Source organism: Solanum pennellii, chromosome 4, assembly GCF_001406875.1.
Source record: "Solanum pennellii chromosome 4, SPENNV200".
NCBI classification, from domain to species: domain Eukaryota; kingdom Viridiplantae; phylum Streptophyta; class Magnoliopsida; order Solanales; family Solanaceae; genus Solanum; species Solanum pennellii.
Genome location: NC_028640.1, coordinates 44172025 through 44195113, shown reverse-complemented (window position 1 = coordinate 44195113; position 23089 = coordinate 44172025).

Below are 23089 nucleotides of genomic sequence, written 5' to 3'. Positions count from 1 at the left end.
TATATATATATATATGTAGAGGTCTATCTAAACCTCCAATTAAAAGTAACGGAAAGTTTTAAATTTTCTGCTAAATTTGACCTATGAATGTAATGATGTAAACTAAGAGGCTAGTGTTAGTCCTCAAAGAGGACGACGACGCCGGTTACATCTAGGGGGTAAACCCGGATGTGACAGCTTGTCCCCAATTCGGTGCTCAATACTACTCCCAAAATTTACTTGCTCTTATGTTTATAAAACATACTTCTTCTGTGATTTGAGATTAATGCTCAAAACTTAGCTCAAAGGCTATCTTGGAAATCTCAGTTTCCCTACTTGCTTCATTTAGAAAGCTATTAGTCTTTTCTAAAAACTAGCCTGAAGGCTCTTTGGAAATCCCAGTTTCCATTATTATTTAAGTGTGAAAATATTTTTATACTTCTTTGGGAATACTTAGTGCCCATATACTTCATTGAATAAAAGACTTCAACACTTTTCTGAACTGAACTCAAAACTTAAGTCTTAAAACAAAGTCAAAAAGTTTGTAAAAGACTTATGTAAACTTGAACTTCTCTTATTTAACTCTTGATTTCTCTTAACTTTAACATTATTTGCTCGACTTAACTCTTAACTGATAATTGAATTTGAAGTTATGGATTCAAGGTTTTAATTTATACTTCTGGATGATTTCCATATGTTTAGAAGTAATTTGGAGTAGTTATAATCATTAGGAAGTGTTAATACACTTTAAAAAGGCTTAAACAAGCTGAACACTAAAAACTGGGTGAAAAACGCCCATTCAGGCGTGTTCGGGACGAACTGCTCCAGCCTCACTTGACTGAGGATCATTTCTGGCGCGCCACCCCATCTAGCCTGGCTCTATAGGGGAGCGTCGTGCTAGCCCTCCCCCATACCAAACTGATGAATTTTTCCTCTCGTTTTCTGACCTTCAATCATTTTAATTCGATTCTTTTTCTAAAATTTACTTTAGATTCATGTAGGCACATCATATATACAAGGATATAACCCAATGAACTTAAGAAACAAGACTTCTACATCGAGGAAATCTTAAATCTCAACTTATGTTCAAGAATGAAAGCAATTCAAGAACAACCAACATGAACATTCAATATCCAATCATTTTAGAACTATTCATCATTGAATCAAACATGCTTGACACGTGTGTGAACGAATCCAATGTATGAAAGACTCACATACCTTTTTAGGGATCACCCCAACAGAATCCACACACAAGCTCAAAAGTGTCTTGGCGATTTCTTGATTTCTTTTCTCATTTCTCCTTTTTCCTCTTTTCTTCAAGCCCTAGCGTGAATTCTAATTTTGCTATACTGATCAAAATATTTTTTAACCCAATTAAATCCTAAAAATGAATTAATATAATTTGGTAAGGGAAAAACCAATTTGCTCTTCCAAAACTCACTCATATGAACTCAAAATCGCACAAACTTAGTGGCGTTGGAAAGATCATTCCAAGAGTTTCCCAACCATGTCTAGAAATACACAAAACTTATCCTGATCTAGGAATTATGATCGCTTGAAGTTTATCAAAATCTCACTTTTAACTTACTTAAAATTTCCATATTTCCTTATACTTTTCAAAAGTAACTATTTCCAGATTTTACACTTCCTTCTAGTTCTTTCAAGTTTTGAGATGTTACAATATCTCCCCCTTGGATGATATTATTCTTACTATGCTAAGGGTAGTAACATCAAGTTCAAATACCCAACAAGAAATTACAAACAAACAATATGTTTACTCATAATTTGGATAATACTAAGAAGAAAAAAGTACCTTGGTTTGCATTTTCTCTGGATTCAAAGAGATGTGGATGTCTCTTCTTCATATCCTATTAAGCTTCCCAAGTAGCTTCTTCAAAAAATTGGTTACTCCAAAGAAATTTTAGTGATGCAACTTCCTTTGTTGTCAACTTGCGAACTTGCGGTCTAGAATTTGCACATGAGTATCCATAAGACAAGTTATCTATGATCCCAATATTTTTAGTTTGTATGATCAAAGAAGGATCACCCATGTACTTATTCAACATGGAGACATGAAATACCGGATGAACCTTTGCTAACTCTTGTGGTAGCCCAACTTAAAGGCTACATTGCCAATTCTCTTGGATATTCTATAAGGTCCAATATACCGAGGACTCAACTATCCCTTTCTTACCAAACCTCCTAACACTCTTCACGGGTGAAAATTTCAAGTAAACTCAATCATCTACTTTGAACTCTAATGCTCTTCTCCTAACATTCCTATAGGATTTCTGACGACTCTGTGCCGTCCTCAACCTCTCTTGAATCACTTCACCTTTTCCATAGCTTGGTAAACAAAATTTGGTCCTATCTACCCTACTTCACCAATTCCAAACCATTCAATAGGGGATATGCATCTTCTTCCATAAAAAACTTCATATGGAGCCATTTGTATGCTAGAGTGATAACTATGGTTGTAGGCAAACTCAATTAGAGGTAGGCGATCATCCCAATTCCCTTTGAAATCAATCATGCATTTCCCTCAACATACCTTTAAAGTATGGATAGTTTGTTCCTCTTTCCCATTAGTCTGGGGATGAAAGGCAATACTTAAGCTCACCTTTGAACCCAAAACTTTTTGAAAATATTTCTAGAACTACGTAGTAATTTGTGCACCTCTATCTGAAATAATGGAGATCGAAACCCCATGAAGCCTTAACACCTCTTGTATATATAGAACTTAGAATAATCTTCTGCAAATGGGTAGTCTTTACCGGTAAAAAATGGGCTGATTTTGTCATTCTGTTGACAATCACCCAAATAGAATCACGCTGCCTGCAAGACCTTGGTAAGCCTGTCACTAAATCCATATTAATCATCTCCCACTTCCATTCCGGAATTTCTATATTCTGAACCAAATCACCGGGCCTTTGGTGTTCTACTTTAACTTGTTGGCAATTTGGGGACTTAGCAATAAACTCGCAATACCCGTCTTCATACCATTCCTCCAATATAATTCCCTCAAGTCATAATACATTTTTATGGAGCCCGTATGAATGGAATACCTAGAGCAATGAGCTTCCTCGATGTGACTCTCTTGGAGTCCATCCACCATTGGTTTAGACAGTCTACCTTAATATCTCAATTCACCATCTCCCATTGTTCAAAAGTTAATACCTTTTGCTTATGATTATTTGCTTTCAATTCAAGCAAAACGGGATCATTCTTGTTTGATTTTTACTTCTTGCACTAATGAAGACTCAATCCCATTCATTACCACTACTCCTTATTCTGTGGAATCTATTAGTCGGACCCCTTATCGTACTAGTATATGTACATTTTTTGCTAGTTCTTCTCCTCTTCCTAAATATGGGAGGTATTATTCATAGAAAACCTGTTTAAGGCATCAACAATAACATTAGCCTTACCTGGGTGGTAAAGAATACACATGTCATAATCTTTTAGCAATTCTAACCACCTCTTCTGTCTGAGATTAAACTCTCTCTGAGTGAACACATATTGTAGGCTCTTGTGATCAGTGAATACATTAACATGAACCCAATACAAATAGTGATGCCATATCTTTAAGACGAATACTACCGCAACCAACTCTAAGTCATGGGCTAGATAATTCTTCTCATGAACCTTCAACTGTCTGGAGGCATAAGATATAATTTTTCCATTAAGCATTAACACACAACCCATCCAACTATAGATGTATTACAATACACCACAAAACCTTGAGTACCTTCTGGTGAAGTCAAAACTAGGAAAGTAATCAACTTCTTCTTCAATTCCGAAAATATTTTCTAACAAGCTTTAGACCGTTGAAACTTAACTGTCTTTTGAGTCAATTTCGTCAAAGGACACAAAATAGACAAAACCCCCTCTACAAATCTTCTATAATAGCTAACTAAACCCAAGAAACTCCTAATATCAGTTGGACATGTGGGTCTAGGTCAATTCTGCACTGTCTCAATTTTTTGAATATCAATTTTAATTCCCTCTCCAGAAACTATGTGGCCTAAGAATGCCACACACTCGAGCCAAAACTTCACACTTAAGAGAACTTGGCATACAACTCTCTATCTTTCAAAGTATAAAGAACTATTCTGAGATGATTAGCATGATCTTCTTTATTCTTTGAATAGATTAGTATGTCATCAATGAAGAGATAACAAACATATCTAAATAAGATTTGAATACTCTATTCATAAGGTCGATAAATGAAATTGGTGCATTTTTTAAACCAAAAGACATGACCAAAAACACACAGTGACCATATCTAGTTCTGAATGTTGTCTTTGGAATATCACACTCCCTTACTTTCGATTGATGGTAGCATGATCTGAGGTAAATTTTTGAGATATAGGAAGCACCTTGAAGCTGGTAAAAAAGATCACCAATCCTTGGAAGAGGATACTTATTCTTGATGGTAACATTGTTGAATTGACGGTAGTCTATACACACCCTAAGCGAACTATCTTTCTTCCTCACAAACAAGAACAGAGCGCCCCAAGGTAGACACTTGGTCTAATGAAGCCCTAATCTAACAAATCTTTTAACTCCTTTTTCAACTCTTTCAATTCTGCTGGTGCCACTCTATATGGTAGAATAGAGATAAGACGAGTATCTGAAAGAAGATCTATACCTATGTCTATCTCTCTCAAGAGGGACTCAAAAAAAATCATTTGAAAAAACTTTTGGAAACTCTTTTACTACTGGAACTGACTGAATAAGTAGTACATCAACACTTGAGTAGTTATTATTGTTGTTGTTGTTGTTGTTGTTGTTGTTGCTGTTGTTGTTGTTGTTTGTTATTGTTATTGTTATTGTTATTGTAATTGTTATTGTTATGGTATTATTACTATTGTTGTTATTGTTATTATTAGAATTATTATTATTATTTTATTGTTATTGTCGTTGTCGTTGTCGTTGTTGTTGTCATTGTCGTTGTCGTTGTCGTTGTATTTATCATCGTCGTTATCGTCGTCGTCGTCGTCATTGTCGTTGTCGTTGTCGTCATCATCATCGTTATCATTGTCGTTGTTGTTGTCGTTATCGTTGTCATTGTCGTTGTCGTTGTTGTTATTATTATTATTATTATTATTATTATTATTATTAAGAAGAATCATGTGTTAAAATGGATTTATACGTGGAGTTGTGTATTTTCTCTGCAACGGGCATGTGAGTATAATTATTTCTTAATGTAGTTAGTTATTGAAGAAAGTGAATATACTGCTCTTCGATATTGTTTTTTAGGGACCTTCTTTGATGTAAATCCATTGGAGCATTGCATAACTTTATTTTGTTGCTTTATACAGTAGAGTACCTTTCCATTTTTAATTAAATCTAACTTGGGATTATGAAATATCAACTTAGGTTTGTTGGTTAGTTTCTCCGTCTGTATTGATTAAATCGTGACAAAACTTTGGTTTGAGTCCATTCACTAGTAACAAATAAAATAGTTTAAGCTTAAGTGAGTAGTATATCTTACTCATTTTTAGTTTTCACATTTTAACTTGAAATATTTGCTTAAATCTGAGTAAGATTGTTAAATGTGTAAAAGCTCTTTAGTTGATTGGTTTTGCTATTTTAAATTATAGCAATGAATAATTATCAAATTTTATAGTTAAGTTGACATAAATTGTGAAGCCTTTCATTGATCCTTTGTTCTGTTCTTTGGCATGAACCCATCAATTTGAGTCCATTTTGGACTCCATCCCTGCATTTCTTTGAGTTGAGATCCTTATTGAGTCGGCCTTCATCTTTATTCAAGTTTTTGAAGATGAAACAAGCATTGCAGAGTCCAAAATTTGATTGTATACATTCAGTATAGAATGATATATAGGGGAAAATGCGGAAAAGAAGTCAAAAAGGTAGATGCACGTGTGAAGTGTTGCAATACAAGCTGAAAACAGAAAACCCCGATCTCTGAAAATCCAAGATGAGTTGTAGACAGATTGTATACAACAATACTTTTAGGGAAAAACGATGCTGAAGCCCAAACACAATTACAACAGGCCCAAGAAGGGGCCCAAATTCAATTTCTCCTTTACCCTTAACTTATTTAATTGTGTGATTATTTTTTGCTTTGTTGCTTATTAACTCCAACTTTAGAAATTATTAATTCCCCAAATGATGAATTATATTCTTTATGTTAGTAAAACTTTTCTTATCAACTCATATACTTTATTTGAAAATTTAGTCAAATTTTGTAATTTATTCTTCAATTAATTTAACAGAGTTTTCACACTTTAATTAACCAATTTTGTCAAATTATTACTTTGTAAAAATAAGTAAACAAATTGTGATCAACCTAATTTCGTAAAAATTCTACTCCCTTGCAATTTAATTCAAATATTTCAATTAATGTCCTCTTTTCTTAAGAAATTAAAAATCATACTTTGTTTTACTATTTTCTCAAGTTAATCATTTTTTAAAAAATAAATAGGATAACCGCATGTTAGCGGGCACTTCAAATTCTTAAACCCTTCTCGAAGTGTACATTGAACTTTGAACCCACTTTGATATTTTCAAATGATTTTTTCTGTTTAGTCTTTGAGAAATATAGGTTTTCTTAGTTTCTTTAAAATATTAAATGGAGTCTCTTTTTAATGTATTTTTCTCAAGTTGTCTTATACTTGGAATATTTTAAAAATTGATTTTTCTAAAGATTAGTAAAATTACGGCAAAACATAATTCACATGCATAATTATATTTCATGTTTTGACATAAGTAAAGTCAACCTTAACATGCACTCATATGAATATACATAAACCAAAATCCTTATTACATAAAAGAACCTAATCCTAACCTCCCTTAAAATATACTTGTGCAATGTATGGGTGAAGTCTCATTCCCTCACTCATACTAAGTAGACTCTTTAAGAAGTCATGACTAGAGTTCATATTCTTATCTTGGTTCATTTATTTAGCATTCGGGAGACACTTCCATAACCGACATAGACCATGTGAGTTACATGGAATCCGGTGTTCTACTCCCACACTGAAAAGAGAGGGTACTACTTGCCTAAGGTAGAACCTTTCATAATAGCTATCTAGATGGATGCACTAGCTAAGACCTATAGGGGCGCGTAGTTATTGAACAAGGAGATTGCTACTGGAAACCCAAACTTGCTAACATAGACGGCTTCCATCTAAAGACAACACATATCCTTGGGAATCCAGACTTACTAACGTAGAAGGAACCGATGTGGGAAACCGGACTTGGTAGACGTAAAAGCCTCCATCTCATTTTCATGTTCACTTGCTGCTAAGCTCAACTCCCTTTTTAAAACATCTTTAAGCCTTTACTTAACATTAATTCATCAAAATAGGCTTTAGGGACTTAATTCCCTCATATATCATATAGCTCAAAGGTTTCTAAGATGAGAATAGCCTTTCATCATAGATACTACATAATGTGAGAATAGCCTTTCACATAATCATAACATTCATAACACTCTCGTTTAGACTAGACTCACATTCACTAGATTATCCTTATCCTTATTTATTCATTTATTCATTCATGGGTGTGTATACAAATTTGCGAAAGCCTTTCACATAAACACCATTATGCAACACATGTTCATACCTTGCTAGCCATGTACTTTTCATGCATAATTATATGTAAAGGTGCATATGAGAATTAACCTTTCGATTGATGCCATAACCATATCATATTCATTATTATGCATGGGGCCAGTGTGTTTACGTATTGGTGCTCATAATGGCGTAATAGCAACAACATTGTTACTGATAGAACTTCCATTCAAAGGATCATAACACATTTCCAATATCCCAAGTCATGAACAAATCACAAGTAAAGACTTTGGGGATTCTAGATCACACATTCACCCTTCATCATAGGAGACATAAACACATTCATTATTTGAATAGGTAACTCCTAACATGTATAATATCACACATTTATATAGGGGTCATGTAGTTAGGGCTCATTCCATAATAGCACCTATACCTTACCCTAACATTCTAATTCACTTTATACTTCACATTATCAATACACCTTAATTATGATACTAATATTGAGGATTACATACATAACCCTCATGGCATACCTTTAACACATATGTATCATAATAAAAATCACTTTATATCTATTTCTCTCAAGGCCATGATCACAACATGCATACATAAACAAGAAGTAAACACCTCCACCATAAGTGGATAAAACCATACAACACAATTCCAATACTATAAACAAGAAGTGAGGTCAACTTACCAATTTTCCAAGCCATGCTCATCATAGATAAATTCTCAAAAATTCATATTCAATAGTATTTAATAATAGATCACAATCTAGGCTTAATTCAATTAGCATACAATCGCGATCACAAAATCCACTTTATAGGCTAAATTGAGAGTTTAGCATGATCATGGATTCTTAAGCAACTCCATTGAAATTAATCTTAAAAACCTTGATCTAACATTGATTAATCATTACAATTCTTTTGAAAAAACTTTGACAATGAACCCATGCTTAGATTGGAAATTGGGAACTTTGATCATTGAAACACTATTGAAAATCTTTGATAGAACTCCTTGAATGAGAGTTTATTCAAGAACAAGTGTAACCATACCTTATTGATTGAATACCCACAAAAATTGAAAAAGAAATCATTTAAAAACCCATCTCCTAGCTTGATCTTGAGCTTGATATCCAATGGAGTTCTAGAGAGAATATATTAGGGATTGGATGCTTTAGATTTGAAGAACGAATTCTAACTTTGGGCTTCTATGTTTTAAATAACTCAAATTACCCTAAAATAGGTAAAATAACCATCCCCCATTAATTAGAACGTGGGATAATTTACCAATTCACCCTTTAATTAGCCGAGTCACTTGATAGCTTGCAGGTAGTGGCTCATGACCACCACCTATGAACCGTAGGTGGTTCAACCCCACCGTCCTGCAGTTTTGTGGAATGATATTGAGGATAATTCAAATAGGGCATAAGATTCCATGACTAAGTGTGATCCACTTCCCCCCACCTACGGGGCGTCATGCAATCAACGGGCCATAATTTGTGGTGGTGAAGCGGTTTTGGCAGCTTCTTGGCCAATGTAAGGGTCCTCCTATAGGACCCTTGGGGTGGAACTTGGGGAGTCGTACCCGAATGTTCTGACACTAAACATGACCATATATATATATATACTAGGGTCACTTCACATCATTTAAGACTCCAAAAAATACACCAAAGCATGAACAACACGATAGAACACACTAGCACACAAAAGACTAATTTTCGAACGTCTTGGTCGTCACATGACGTTTGACCTCAAAAATATTATAACCAACTATTGAAAGCTGTTTCTCACATTATTAAAAATTTATGAACACATAATAATCATGTGAGGATCTAGTTCGTTCTATTTTATTTTGAGGGTCCTTACACTTCCATTTCGGAAGTTCTATATTCTGAGCCAAACAACCTAGCCTTTAATGCTCTACTTTAACCTGTTGGCAATTTGGGAACTTAGCAACGAATTCCGCAATGCACTTCTTCATACCATTCCACCAATATACTTTCCGTAAGTCATCATACATTTTTGTGGAACCCGGATGAATGGAATACATGGAGCTATGAGCTTCCTCGACGATTCTCTCTTACGTGATGATTCTCTCTTATATTCCATCCACCATTGGTACACAAAGTCTAACTTGATATATAAATACACCATCTCCCCCTTGTTCAAAATATATACCTTTTGCTTATGAACATTTGCTTTCAATTCAAGCAAAATGGGATGTTGATCTTGCTTGCCTTTTACTTCTGACACTAATGAAGACAACCACATTCATCACCACTACTCCTCATTCTATGGAATCCATTAGACGGACCCCTAATCGTTTAGTTCTATGCACATATTTTGCTTTTTCTTTCTTCTCTTCCCAATATGGGTGGTAATACCCATATAAAACCTGCTTAAGGCGTCAACAACAACATTCGCCTTACCTGAGTGGTAAATAATACTTATGTCGTAATTATTGAGCAATTATAACCACCTCCTTTGTATGAGATTAAGCTCCCTCTGTGTGAACACACATTGTAGGCTCTTGTGATCAGTGAATACATCAGCATGAACCCCATACAAATAGTGACGCCATATCTTAAAAGCGAATACTACCGCAAACAAACTCTAAGTCACGGGTTGGATAATTCTTCTCATGAACCTATAATTGTTTGAAGACATAAGCTATAACTTTTCCATTTTACATGAACACACAACCAAAGCAACTCTAGATTCATCAACCTTTTCTTTAATTTATGAAAGCTTTTCTCACAATCTTCAGACCATTGAAACTTAACTATCTTCTGAGTCAATTTCGTCAAAGGACATAAAATAGTCGAGAACCCCTTTAAAGATCTTCTATAATAGCTAGCTAAACCCATAACTCCTAGTATCAGTTTGAAATGTGGGCCTAGGTCAATTCTACACTGCCTCAATTTTTTGAGTATCAACTTTAATTCTCTCCAGACACTATGTGGCCTAAGAATACCACATAATCAAGATGAAACTCACACTAAAAGAACTTTACATACAAATCTTTATATTTCAAAGTTTGAAGAACTATTCTGAGGTGATTAACATGATCTTCTTCATTCCTTGAAAAGATTAGTATATCATCAATGAAGACGATAACAAGCATATCTCAATAAGGTTTCTATTCAAAAGGTCCATGAACGTTGTTGGTGCATTTTTCAAACCAAAGGACATGACCAGAAACTCATAATGACCACATCTGATTTTGAATGCTGTCTTTGGAATATCACACTCCCTTATTTTCAAGTGATGGTAGCCTGATTTGAGGTCAATTTTCCGTAAATAGGAAGCACCCTGAAGCTGGACGAAAGATCATCATTCCTTGGAAGAGGATACATATTCTTGATGGTAACCTCGTTTAATTGATGGTAGTCTATACACATCCTAAGGGAGCCATCTTTCTTTCTCACAAACAAGACTAAAGTGCCCCAAGGTGAGACACTTAGTCTAATGAAGCCCTTATCAAACAGATATTTTAACTACTCTTTCAACTCTACCTCTGCCATTGTATATGGAAGAATAGAGATAGGACAATATATAGAAGAAGATCTATACCGAAGTTTATCTCTCTCTTAGGAGGGACTCCGGGAAGATCATATGGAAATACTTTTGGGAACTCTTTTACTACTGGACTGACTGAATAGGAGGTAACTCAACACTTGAGTCATTAACTCGGACTAAGTGATAAACTTACCCTTTAGAAACTAACTTCCTTTCCTTAAGGTACGAATTGATATTACCCTTAGGAACTGCTGAACTGCTTTTCCACTCTAAGACTAGCTCATTTGGAAACTAAAATTTGACTACTCATGTTCTACACTCAACTGAGATATAACAAGTGTGAAGCCAGTCCATACCAAGAATAACATCAAAATCACCATGTCTAGCTAAATTAAATCACCCGTGGTATTAATGTGATTGACGGAAATGAGACAATCACGATAGACTCTCTGCTAGAATGGACTCATCAATAGGTGTAGAAATGCTGAATGGTTTACTAAGTTGCTTTGAATAATATAAAAGTTCATAGCAACATATGGAGTTAAAAAAATAAAACTCTCTCATGGATCTAGCAAGGTATATACAGTAAATACAAAGACTTGAATCATACTAGGGAAAACATTTGGCAAATCCTCTTTCTCTTGGCAATTGTTGAGAGCATACAAACGGTTTGTTCATCCACCAGTACCAGAATTATCTCCTCTAGATGCAGCCCTGTCTGGTGGACTAATGGATGAAAACTAAGATCTATTTCCCCTATTACCATTTTCATGCTTATTCTTATGACATTCTTGTATGATATACAAGTCTGACCACACTTGAAACAACCATTGGAGCCCTCACGACAAATACATGAGTGGTTCCTAGTACACTTGGCAGAGGATGGAGGATTACTACCCCTTTGCGCCACACTACCCTGAGAGTAGGCAAGTTTAGCTCTGGAATTTTGACCACAGTACTCACCCTTGTTCTTAGGTGCAGGTGCACTAGCAGATGATGGAGCATGACCTTTCTATGTCTGTTAGAAGGATGATTAGTTGACATTAGTGTTCAGTTGCTCTGACTCATTCCTTGTCTTAGCTATCTTGTTTTTGAACTCTTCTATCTCTTAGCTTTTCTTCCTCCACCTTCTACACATAGATCATCAACCTTGAAATGTCCGTGTCCCCAATAGACATTTCTTCTCGACCCTCTTTGCTGATAGACGACCCAATTCGTCGACAAACAAGCTCATTCTACTCCTCATGTCCCTAACCATCTCCAAAGCATAAAAAGATATTTGGGTGAACTTAAACCCATTTTCCTGAACACTCAGAATCCTTCTTAAGTGTGAGGAACTCAGGAACATAGGCCTCTTTCAGTTCTCAAGGAAAGAAACGCCCAAAGAAGGTTTCTCAAAACAAGCTCAACTCACAGGTGGTGCATCCTCATCTCTACCCTCTTTTCATTGGTCAAACCAAGTCCTAACAACGCTCTTCAATTGATATGTAACTATCTCAATTTCAGAAACATGCATCACCCCAATACCTTTTTAATTCCTCAATGAAATTCTCTAGATCCTCAGTAGTGCTCGAACTAGTGAAACAGGGGGATTCATCCTCAAGAACTCATGAATCCTCGAAATGTCAGCCCCTTTTTGTCGAGCTTTTCTTTCCTGACAAATCTTGTTAGTCACAGCTTGGCTCAACATCCTAACAGCCTCACGAAACTCAACGTTGGTAATTTTCCCTTTAGGTTGCACTTCAGGTGCATTAGTTAACTCTTAATACTCAACATTCCTTCTAGTTGGACGAACTTCAGTTGCTCTTCGTGGAGGCATGATTATATAAAAACACGCGCAGGCACGAGTTAGAGAGAGACTTTTTAGAGATAAACTCTAACGTATGAAAGGGATATGAAAAGAGTGCGATAGTGTCTAAATGTTGCAGCCTCCTAATTATAGATGTGATGCGCTTCACATCAATAACTAAGACTCTACAGACATGACTTCATAGACTTTCAAGGAATTTTTCACTCTGGGCTCTGATACAACGTTTGTTATGCACAGAGACTACTCCCTAGGCGGGACTGACACTCGATGTCCATTGCTGGCCCCAACCGAGCCCTTGGCGTGACTTACTTACTCGATGGAAAAGAATATTCATATCTACCAAATCTATGGAACTAACTTAACTGAGAATGTTTAAAAGATTAAACATTCAACTTGGCCAAAAAATGCGACCCAAGTTTGAACAATAGAAATAATAGTGAAAAAGACCCAAAGGACTTACGTACGACTGTCTATGAAGCCTCTAATATAAATAAGATGGACGTTGGGTAAACCCCACAACATCCTAATCATCTAAACTAGAAATCAATAAAAAGAGTCCTTTGGAATGCAAGAAGACTCACCAACTTACTCTGGAGTGCTCAACTAGATCAATGGTCCGCTGGATGCCGATCCTTGTTACCTGCGTCTGCATCATAATAAGATGCATGCCAACTGACATAATTACATTGGGTGTACGAGTATGCGAGTGGGAATGCTAAACAACATAGGTTTGAAGAATATTCTAAGAGAAACACTGACCTTGACTCTGCTCAACTCATGAATACTTACTAACTCATTTCATTATAAACAAGTGCAATATAATAGAAAAAAATTGTTTAAAACATGATGTCAACTCTATGTATATGCAAGTATACAATCTAACTCTGAAATGTATATAAAAATACAATAAACTGATGTATATAAAAATACAATAATTGCTATGTGAGTTTCTCTAACTAACAATCATGACATATGAGCTATAGTGATGATGATACATCGATCTACCTCACATTGCTCGTGCATCCTATACCTGGCCAAAGGTATAGATCTTGAAATGCCTAATATATCCACTAGTCTTCTATGAAAAGGGTTCATCCAAAAAGTATGACCCTTTTCTACCTATGGTGGCTATATGGTTTTAAGGAGGCGTGAGTTATATGAACTCATGCTCGTCCCCGATTCAGTGCTCAATACTACTCCCAAAATATATTTGCCTTTATGTTTTTGAAATATACTTCTTTTGTGATTTGTGATTAGTGCTCAAAACATAACTCAATGGCTATCTTGGAAATCTCAATTTTCTTGCTTGCTTCATTTAGAAAGATATTACTTTTTACTGAAAACTAACTCACAGGCTCTCAAGAAATCTCAATTTTCATTCTTATTAAAATGTGAAAATATTTTTATACTTCTTTGGGAATACTTAGGCCCCACAAATTTCTTTGAAGAAAGACTTCAACATTTCTCTGAATTAAACTCAAAACTTAAGTCTTAAAACAAAGTTAAAACGTTTGCAAAAGTCTTATGAAAACTTGAAATGAACTTCCCTTACTTTATTATTGACTTCTATTAACTTTGATCTTATTTGTCTTGACTTAAGTGTTAGATGATCCTTGAATTTGGAGTTACGGATTCAAGGTTGTTATTTATATTTCTGGATGATTTCTATTTATTTATGTTTAGAAGGCATTTGGAGCATTTAGAATCATTAGAAAGTGTTAATACACTTTAGAAAGGCTTAAACACACTGAACATTGAAAACTGGGTGAAAAACGCCGATTCAGGCGCGTGTAAAGCACGCCGCACCAGCCTCACTTGACCGAGGCTCAGTTCTGGCGCACTGCTGGTGCGCTGCCCTAGCCTGCCTGGCGCTATGGGGGCGCATCGCGCCAGCCCTCCCCTAGAGCAAACTTGACAAATCTTTCCTCTCTTTTTTCTGACCTTAAATCGTTATAATTCAATTCTTTTTCTCAAATTCACTTTAGATTCATGTACCCACATCATATATACAAGTATCTGACCCAATGAACTCAAGAAACAACACTTCTACATCGTGGAATTCTTAAATCTCAACTTACGTACAAGTAAGAAAACGATTCAAGAACAACCAACAAGAACATTCAATTCCAATCGTTTTAGAACTATTTATTAAAGGCTCACATACCTTTTTAGGGATCACCCCCGACGATATCCACACTAAAGCTAACAACTTTCTTGGTGAGTTCGATTTTTCTTCTTCTTTCTCCTCTTTTATCCAAGCCTTAGCGTGAATTCTAATTTTTCTTAACTGAACAAAGTGTTATTTTACCCCAAAAAAATTCTTCAAACGAATAAATACAATTAGGTAAGGAAAAGACCAATTTGCTATTCCCAAATCCGGATAAGACTTTTCTTAATCCAATAGCCCAACTTTCGGAAGACATAACTCACTCATACTAACTCGGAGTTGCACAACCATATCTGGAACTAAACCTAAATAATCTTGATCTAGGAGTTATAATTGTTTGAAGTTGACCAAAAAATCACTTTTAACTTACTTAAAAATTTTAAGATATCCATATACTTTCCAAAAGTAACTATTTCCAGATTTCACACTTCTAATTCTTTCTTGTGAGATTTTAGATTTTTTATAAATAATTTTTAAGTAATATATATTACTCCATATGTCCCAATTTGTGTGACATATATAGAATATCAAGAGTAAATCAATTTTTAATTTTCTTTCAAATATTTCAAGTTTTTAGTATTTTGATTTATAATGCATTTAACGTCATACATTTAGGCAGACGAAGAATCACGAAATGAACTACCTCACTCGTGACTTGGAGTTTGCGGCAATAGTTTGCATTGAAGATTTGGAATCTCTACTTGAATGGAGTTCCTTGTGAGGCGTATCCACTATCTTCAAAGTCTTCACTACATTTTTAGTCAGAAGGACCTTAATCTAAGACAGTATAGGTGGCTAGAGTTACTTAAGGACTATGATGCTACGAATCCCTATCACCTAGAAAAGACAAATGTGGTAGTAGACGTCTTATGCCGGAAAGTGGTGAGAATAGGGAATTTGGATTCTAAGCCGTGAAGGAGCGACCTTTGGCTTCAAACATTCGGTCCTTAGACAAGCGATTGTTCTACTTTATATTTCTTACTCCAACAGGGTCCTTGTTTGTGTAGAGGCTAGGTCTTTTTTGTTGGAAAAAATTTGGGCATAGCCTGAGCACCATAGGTTGAGGGTGATTAGAGATAGGGTGCTTAGAGGAAAGTCTAAGAAAGAAAACTTATATATTGAGGTTTTTTTTTAGTATCGATGGCGTATATGTGTTCCTAAAGTTAGAGATTTAGTTAGGTTGATTCTAGAGGAGTCACATTGTTCTAGGTACTTTATTTATCTCGGTGTAGTGAAGATGTATCGTGATCTGAGACAACACTACTGGTGGTGTGGCACTAATAGGACATTGCAACATTTGTGGCTAAGTGTTTGAACAATCAACAAGTGAAGTACAAGAACTAGAGGCCAGGTAATTTGACCTAGTTCTTTCATTTTCGAAGTGAAAATAGGAGCGGACAACTATGAACTTTGTGGTCGATTTTCCATGTACTTTTCATAGATTTTATGCTATTTGGGTCATCGTGGAGCTATTGACCAAGTGTGCGCATTTTATGCCGGTTTAGACTACTTATAGTTCACAAACGTTAGCTCATTACATTTGAGAGATAGTTTGTCTGCACGGGGTGCCGATGTCTATCAATCATATGTGACATTGATACACCTAAAATACATCTCCTACAAGAAGTATAAAATGGTTGTTCTCTAAATAAAGTACCTAATAAAGGTTAGGGTTGATCCCATAAGGAATTAGGTTCAGACTTAGATCAGTTGATATTATTCGCGCTCTTAGTCGTTTATTTTTTTTAAGGGGAGTTTAAGTGGTTGTTGTCTAAATAAAGTACCTAACAAAGGTTAGGGTCGATCATAAAGGAATTAGGTTCATACTTAGATCAGTTGATATTATTCGCGCTCTTAGTCGTTTATTTTTGTTAAAAGGGGAGTTTTGTATAATATTAATTGAATTCAATATTCGCAAGTAGCAAGTAACAATTTCACTTATTGTAAATAAATATAAGACGAAACAGGGTATAAGTGTTCCCAATGAACCCTTAATTTAGTAGAACCTTACAATAGTAACCTTGTCTTGTGTGTAGCATGAACGCTTGATAAGTTACTTATCACCTAAGTGATATTCACCACATGACTTGGCCTGTCTGCAAGTGTATGCTCTACAAATCCTTACCTTTAATTCCAAATTACCTATCCCTTAATCAGTTCAAACAATAAGCTGAGGATTGATAGCCTCAAACTTTGTTTTATAATCTATTTTCCCATTCGTTATCCCAGTGGTTAGTCAAGTAGGAATAAGGCGATATCTGATGGAGGATCTCGTCAAATTAAAGCGAAGAGAAAAACAATACATGCATAAACATTTTCAAACTGGTCAAAATAGTTTGCAACATAAAATGACTAGTCCTCTGGTTTTTAAAATTTTTTTAGAGTCAACATCTAATTTTAAGGAAAACATTAGGGAATCATTTTTGAAAAAATTAAATATATACTCTGTTTTGTTTTGCTAACTAATTAGATTCTAGATAAAGGTTTGGGTTACTCGGGTGGAATGTATTAAGTAACTTCAGAGTCTATTCTAAGATAGTCCTTAAATTAAGTTTTAGAAATATAATTTAGAATATTTTATTTATTTATTTGTTTTTAAATTGGTGAGAGAACAAGAGTAAAATACAAGGTATGTCATATATACATCTATAATATGAAAAGAATAAATTTAATAGTAAATGTCTTTCATATGGTAAAAATAATAATAAATATACTTCAAATTAAGGAGAATTTTATACATTAGAAAATAAGATGTTTGTTTAAAGTCATATGAGATGAATGAACTTATATAAATTTATCCTATATAAATATTGAGTTGAAAGAGTATGATAATTTATTACTTTATTTACATATATAGAATTAATATGTAACAAGAGATAAGATAATAGATGGGGTGTGAATATAATAGCAACATATGTGATGTATGTTGAGCAAGAATTCAACAGAAAGAGTTTTTTTTTTGTCAAAAAAATATGAAAATATTGAGTAAAGTTTGTTATCTTAAATTTAGTTACTGTAAAATAAAATATGTACATATATCTGTTTAGAAACACGGGAGAACTTATTATTTTATTTACATGTAGAAATAATAGTGATAGATACATACGTTGTAAAATAATGTGTATGTTAAACTATAGAAATTTGTAATTTATATAAAAGGAAAAGGGATAAGGCATAATTATCCCCTACATTATGACCGAAATCGTACAGACACACCTAAACATAATAGGGTCCTAGTATTTCTTGAACTCATTTTTCTCCATATTTTTGTGCACCTATTGTGCTGCCGTGACATCTTCAACCACCAAGTTGGTTGTGTTTGTACATACTAGTTTGCCACGTGTCTAACTATTATTTTTTTTTTAAAATAATTTTTTAATTATCTTTTTATAAATATTCTTATTTTCTTTATCTTTTATTTAAATTAAGTTGATACACCTTTTAACCTAGTATCAAAACACTTTTTAACCTTCATTTATTGTTTTTTACACTTTTATTTTTTATTCACTTTACTTTCTTTGTTGCTTGCTTTGATTTAATTTCAAATGTATTGTATTTAAAAAAGTTAATTTTGAAAAAAATATCAAAATAAGTGAACAAAAATCAAATAAAACATACAAAAACAAAACAAATTATACATACAAAAATTAAAACAATACAACTAAATGACACTTTTTAAATTATTTTTATTAAAAATATACATAATTTTTTAAATTAATAAGTGAAAAGATAATAAATTAATTTTAAAAAGTTTAAAGTGAGAAAGAAATTAAAATAAATATTTTACAAAGAAAGAAATAGAAATAATTATATATATAATAATAAATATGTGCACTAACTAATTATACAGTTATCAATAAAAAATGACATCTGTTCAATTTGTGCACTACTCAATTGTTTTCAAGAGAGTTTGCACACTCTCTATATCATGTCAGCATTTCTGGTACATTTATTTCATTTTAAATTAATTCATGGGGTACTAGGATCCTAATTAAGTTTAAGCATGTCTCTGTTTCTATCATAATCTCGTAGGGTGGGGGCTAGTGGTGGTGGTGGTACTTGTGCTTATCCCAAAAGAAAATAACATTCATAAAAATAAATAGTACATATGAAAAAAATAATATGGTATGTATAAAGAAATAATACATCAAGTATAGAAGGTTAAGTATAAAAGTAAAATACATGTATGATGTACATATGTATATACCTTCTATTTATTGGTCTTGAAAACAAATCTGAAACTTGAAATAATATATTAAAAACTAGAATATTCAAATTATATTTCGTTTTAAAAATTACAATAATGATAATAAATCTAGTATTTTTATTTATAATATATAATGGAATTGATTTTATATAACATGTATTCATGTTGGGCTATTGAAATGTGGATATTATGCTATCTGATATATAAATTGCAAACTTTTAGGTTGGAATGAATTTTTATGCATGTCCTAGTTATGTGGAGGTTCACTTGGAGTGTTAGCATTACTTGTATTCTATAATACTTTGTTTTTGTGTTTGGGAGTCTGCTTATTGAGTATCATGTTGTTTGGTACGCACCCCCTTGCTTCTACATTTGTGTAGGTTACGAGTCTGGATCTTCGCGATTCTCACTTCTCTCCTTGTGTAAGGCCTCATATGGAGATTTGTGAGGTTGTAGTTTATCATTTTAGTTGATCCTCTTATTCACATTTATGATCTTGTTTTACTTTAGAACTAGTGTGATTTGAGACTTCCTTTCTAATCTATTGTAATAATTTAGAGTCTTGTACATGTGACAACTAGATTTTTGAAGGTTTACATCGGTTGATTGTGGTTTCTGCATTGCTTATGGTTTTGGACTTGTATCTTTCTTTTACTTCCAAATTTTATTGTTATTTTTTAGTTTTAGGCTGACTTTTCTATGTGGGATAAGAATAGAGTAATGACATTCATTTTTGGATCGTGAAAAAAGCTTTCGTCTAGAGAGGAAACACTTGTATTGTTAAGTCTCTGTCTGTTAAATAGTTGTAAAGTGGAGCCTTCATCATACTAAGCCAAACTTGTAATGTAAAGCCTTCGATTGACAGTGCGATTGTAAGGTAAAACCTTCATCTAGCGAGACAAATCCTGTAATATAAAATTTAATTATCGGTGTATGGCGGTGTTGTTATACATGCATGCCTCTAATCGATGGAGCTTCAACGAAGTCGTTATGATGTTGTTTCTGATTGGTGGTATGTTGATTGTTTCGCTTGTATATAGTCTCTGATTGGTGGAGTTCAAATGTTGTTTTATACTCCCCCCGTTTAAAAAAGGATGACCTAATTTGAGAATGGAATTTAAGAAAAGAAAGAAGACTTTTTAATGTTGTGGTTCTAAATTAAAGTAATGTCAAATGTACCAAAAATGTTCGATAATCTTGTGTTCTTAAACATGCCACGTGGAAAGTAAAATTTTTTGTGTTGCCAAAAAAGAAAAGGGGTCATTCTATTTGAAACAGACTTAAAAAGAAACAGGGACATTCTTTTTGAAATGGAGGGAGTATGTATAATTTATGATCAGAAGAGTTTGCATGATGTTTGATTTATACTGCCTCCTATTGGAAGAGTTCGGATGATGTTTGTTTTATACAACTTCTGATTGGCGGAGTTTAATCGATATTTTCTATGTATAGCCTTCTATTGACGGATATTGGTAGACGTTTTCTATATACGTCCTCCTATCGGTGAAATTTGAATGGTTTTTTCTATGTACAACCTCTGATTTACTGAGTTTGGGTGATGTTTTCTACATACAATCTCCGATTGTCGGAGTTTGGATGATGGTTGATTACAAGCTCTAGTAGGTGGAGTTATTTTGACAAAAACCAAACTATCGTAATCGTCCTATGAGACCTATATTCTTCAGTATTTTGATTTGGATCGTGACATACCTGCAAAGATTAAAACGGAATACTTTTACATGTAATATTCACGCCGAAGTAATTCCAAGAAATAAAGTAGGGAGGGAAATTTTGGTTCTTAATTATGAGAAGTTGAATGGCTTCTCTGGTCATGCTCTAAGACTTCATGTCATATTTCTATATTCATGTCTTCCCACATTTATTTTTATGTTTTGGAGGGGGTGTTAATTTTTACCGACCGTGGACTCAAGCCTCACCACTGGAATCATTCAGCATCTTCTTAGCCCGCACATAGTTTCTCACCTTTGAGTCTTGGTAGTTGGAATAGTACAGAAACATTTGAAAACACACACACACACACACATCCTTTATCATTTTCATATTACATGTTTCGTAGTCCATCGAGCTTCTCCATATCTAAATGTATCTTTTCTCGTGGTCTTTTCTTCTAATGATGATTCTCTTCACTCTCTAGTGAGATCCTTCATATTTTAATGATACATAACTAAAGGAGGATTCTTACATGTATAAACAAACCTTTGAGATTTCCTACATATCCCTAAATGTAAAAGAGGCATGTACTTAGTTTGAGGATAAATAAGTAATATATTATGCAATGCACCGACCGAGCTTGACTCATGCTACCTACATATACAAATGGAATCAAGTTAGGATATAATTCAATTATAGGGGGACTATAAAAATATGTAATGCAATGATCGAGCCCGACTAGGGCTGCCTACATATCCAAGTGGAATTAGGTCTTAACAGAGTTTGAGTACAATAATAAAGAAAAATAATGCAATGATCGGGCTTCACTTAGGTTGCCTACATATCTGAGAGGAATCAGGTCAGGGTGTACATCAATTACAATAGAAAAAGTTGAAATATGATGTTTTTGGGTTTTCTAAAGGAGATAAGATCCGATATGAGTTACCTACATAATCCACCACGGGAAGTCATGTCGAGACGCAATTTTGTTACATTAGAAAAATACAAAGTAGAAGAAATCAAAATTAATTTTGAGGTCTTCAGATATAGTATTTCTTGATACCTTCTGAATTGGTTTTCTTGGTGCTCACTCTGCCGTCCATTTCTTCTAAGCTTATTTCTCCTCTAGAGAGTACTCTATGAACCATGTTGGGGCCCTACTAGTTTGGTGCAAATTTTCCTTTTAACTTCTCTTTTGTTTGGAAATATCTTCTTCAATACTAACAATACTAGTGTGAATTGTTGAGGTTTAACTTTCTTGTTAAACATTTTTGTCATTTTGTTTTGATAGAGTTAACCATGACAAGTGGTATCCATCCTCTTTTCGAGCATCAATTGTTCATTCCTACTACCTATCCTTTATGCAACATTTAAACTAATCTCTTGAATAATTCTTAAAGATGGTATTTCCACCTTGGCAGGTATTACTGCTTTTGAACAATAAAACAAAATATAAGGAGTTTCCCTAGTGGTTTAGGGTTTAGGAGTTTCCCTAGTGGATGTTCTAATTGTGGTGCAACGACAGAGCAAAGTATATTGTAGATTCTCATGCCATTGTAGATTGTCCACTACTTTCCTTAAAATCTTCTTGATATTCTTTTTTGCGGCCTCCACGTCTCCATTCATCTATGACCGATAAACTATGGAATTTCGATGAGCAATCTTAAACCTTTCACAAGTTTCTCTCATAATATTTCTATTTGGATTTGATAGATTACCTGTTATGAATGATTCTAGAATCCGTAATCGAAAAACTATATTTTTGAAAACTTAGTCTTCTACTACCTTCTACTCACTGCCTTGTATGTCAAATCTTTGACCCACTTTGTGAAATAGTTGATAGCTAGTAGGATGAAAAAATGTTCATTCAATACAGGAGGCTCTATGGGCTTCTCCATTCAAGATATTCTGTGCTTCTATCAACCTTCTAATGTCAAAGTACCATGGTTTTCCATGCAGTTCATCATTTACATGAAACTAATATGCATGTTAATAAGGTATATCTACTTCGATAGGGTCAATGAAAGATATTATTGAGGACAATGTTGCCAAATCAACAACAATTTTATTTTGAGCTCAAGGGACATATTTTAACTCATTCCTTGTGAATCTCATGTTTCAATTCCCTTATTCAATGCAAAAAAGGAAGTATCTTGACATTCATAGTGGTCCATTCTCCTTGCACCT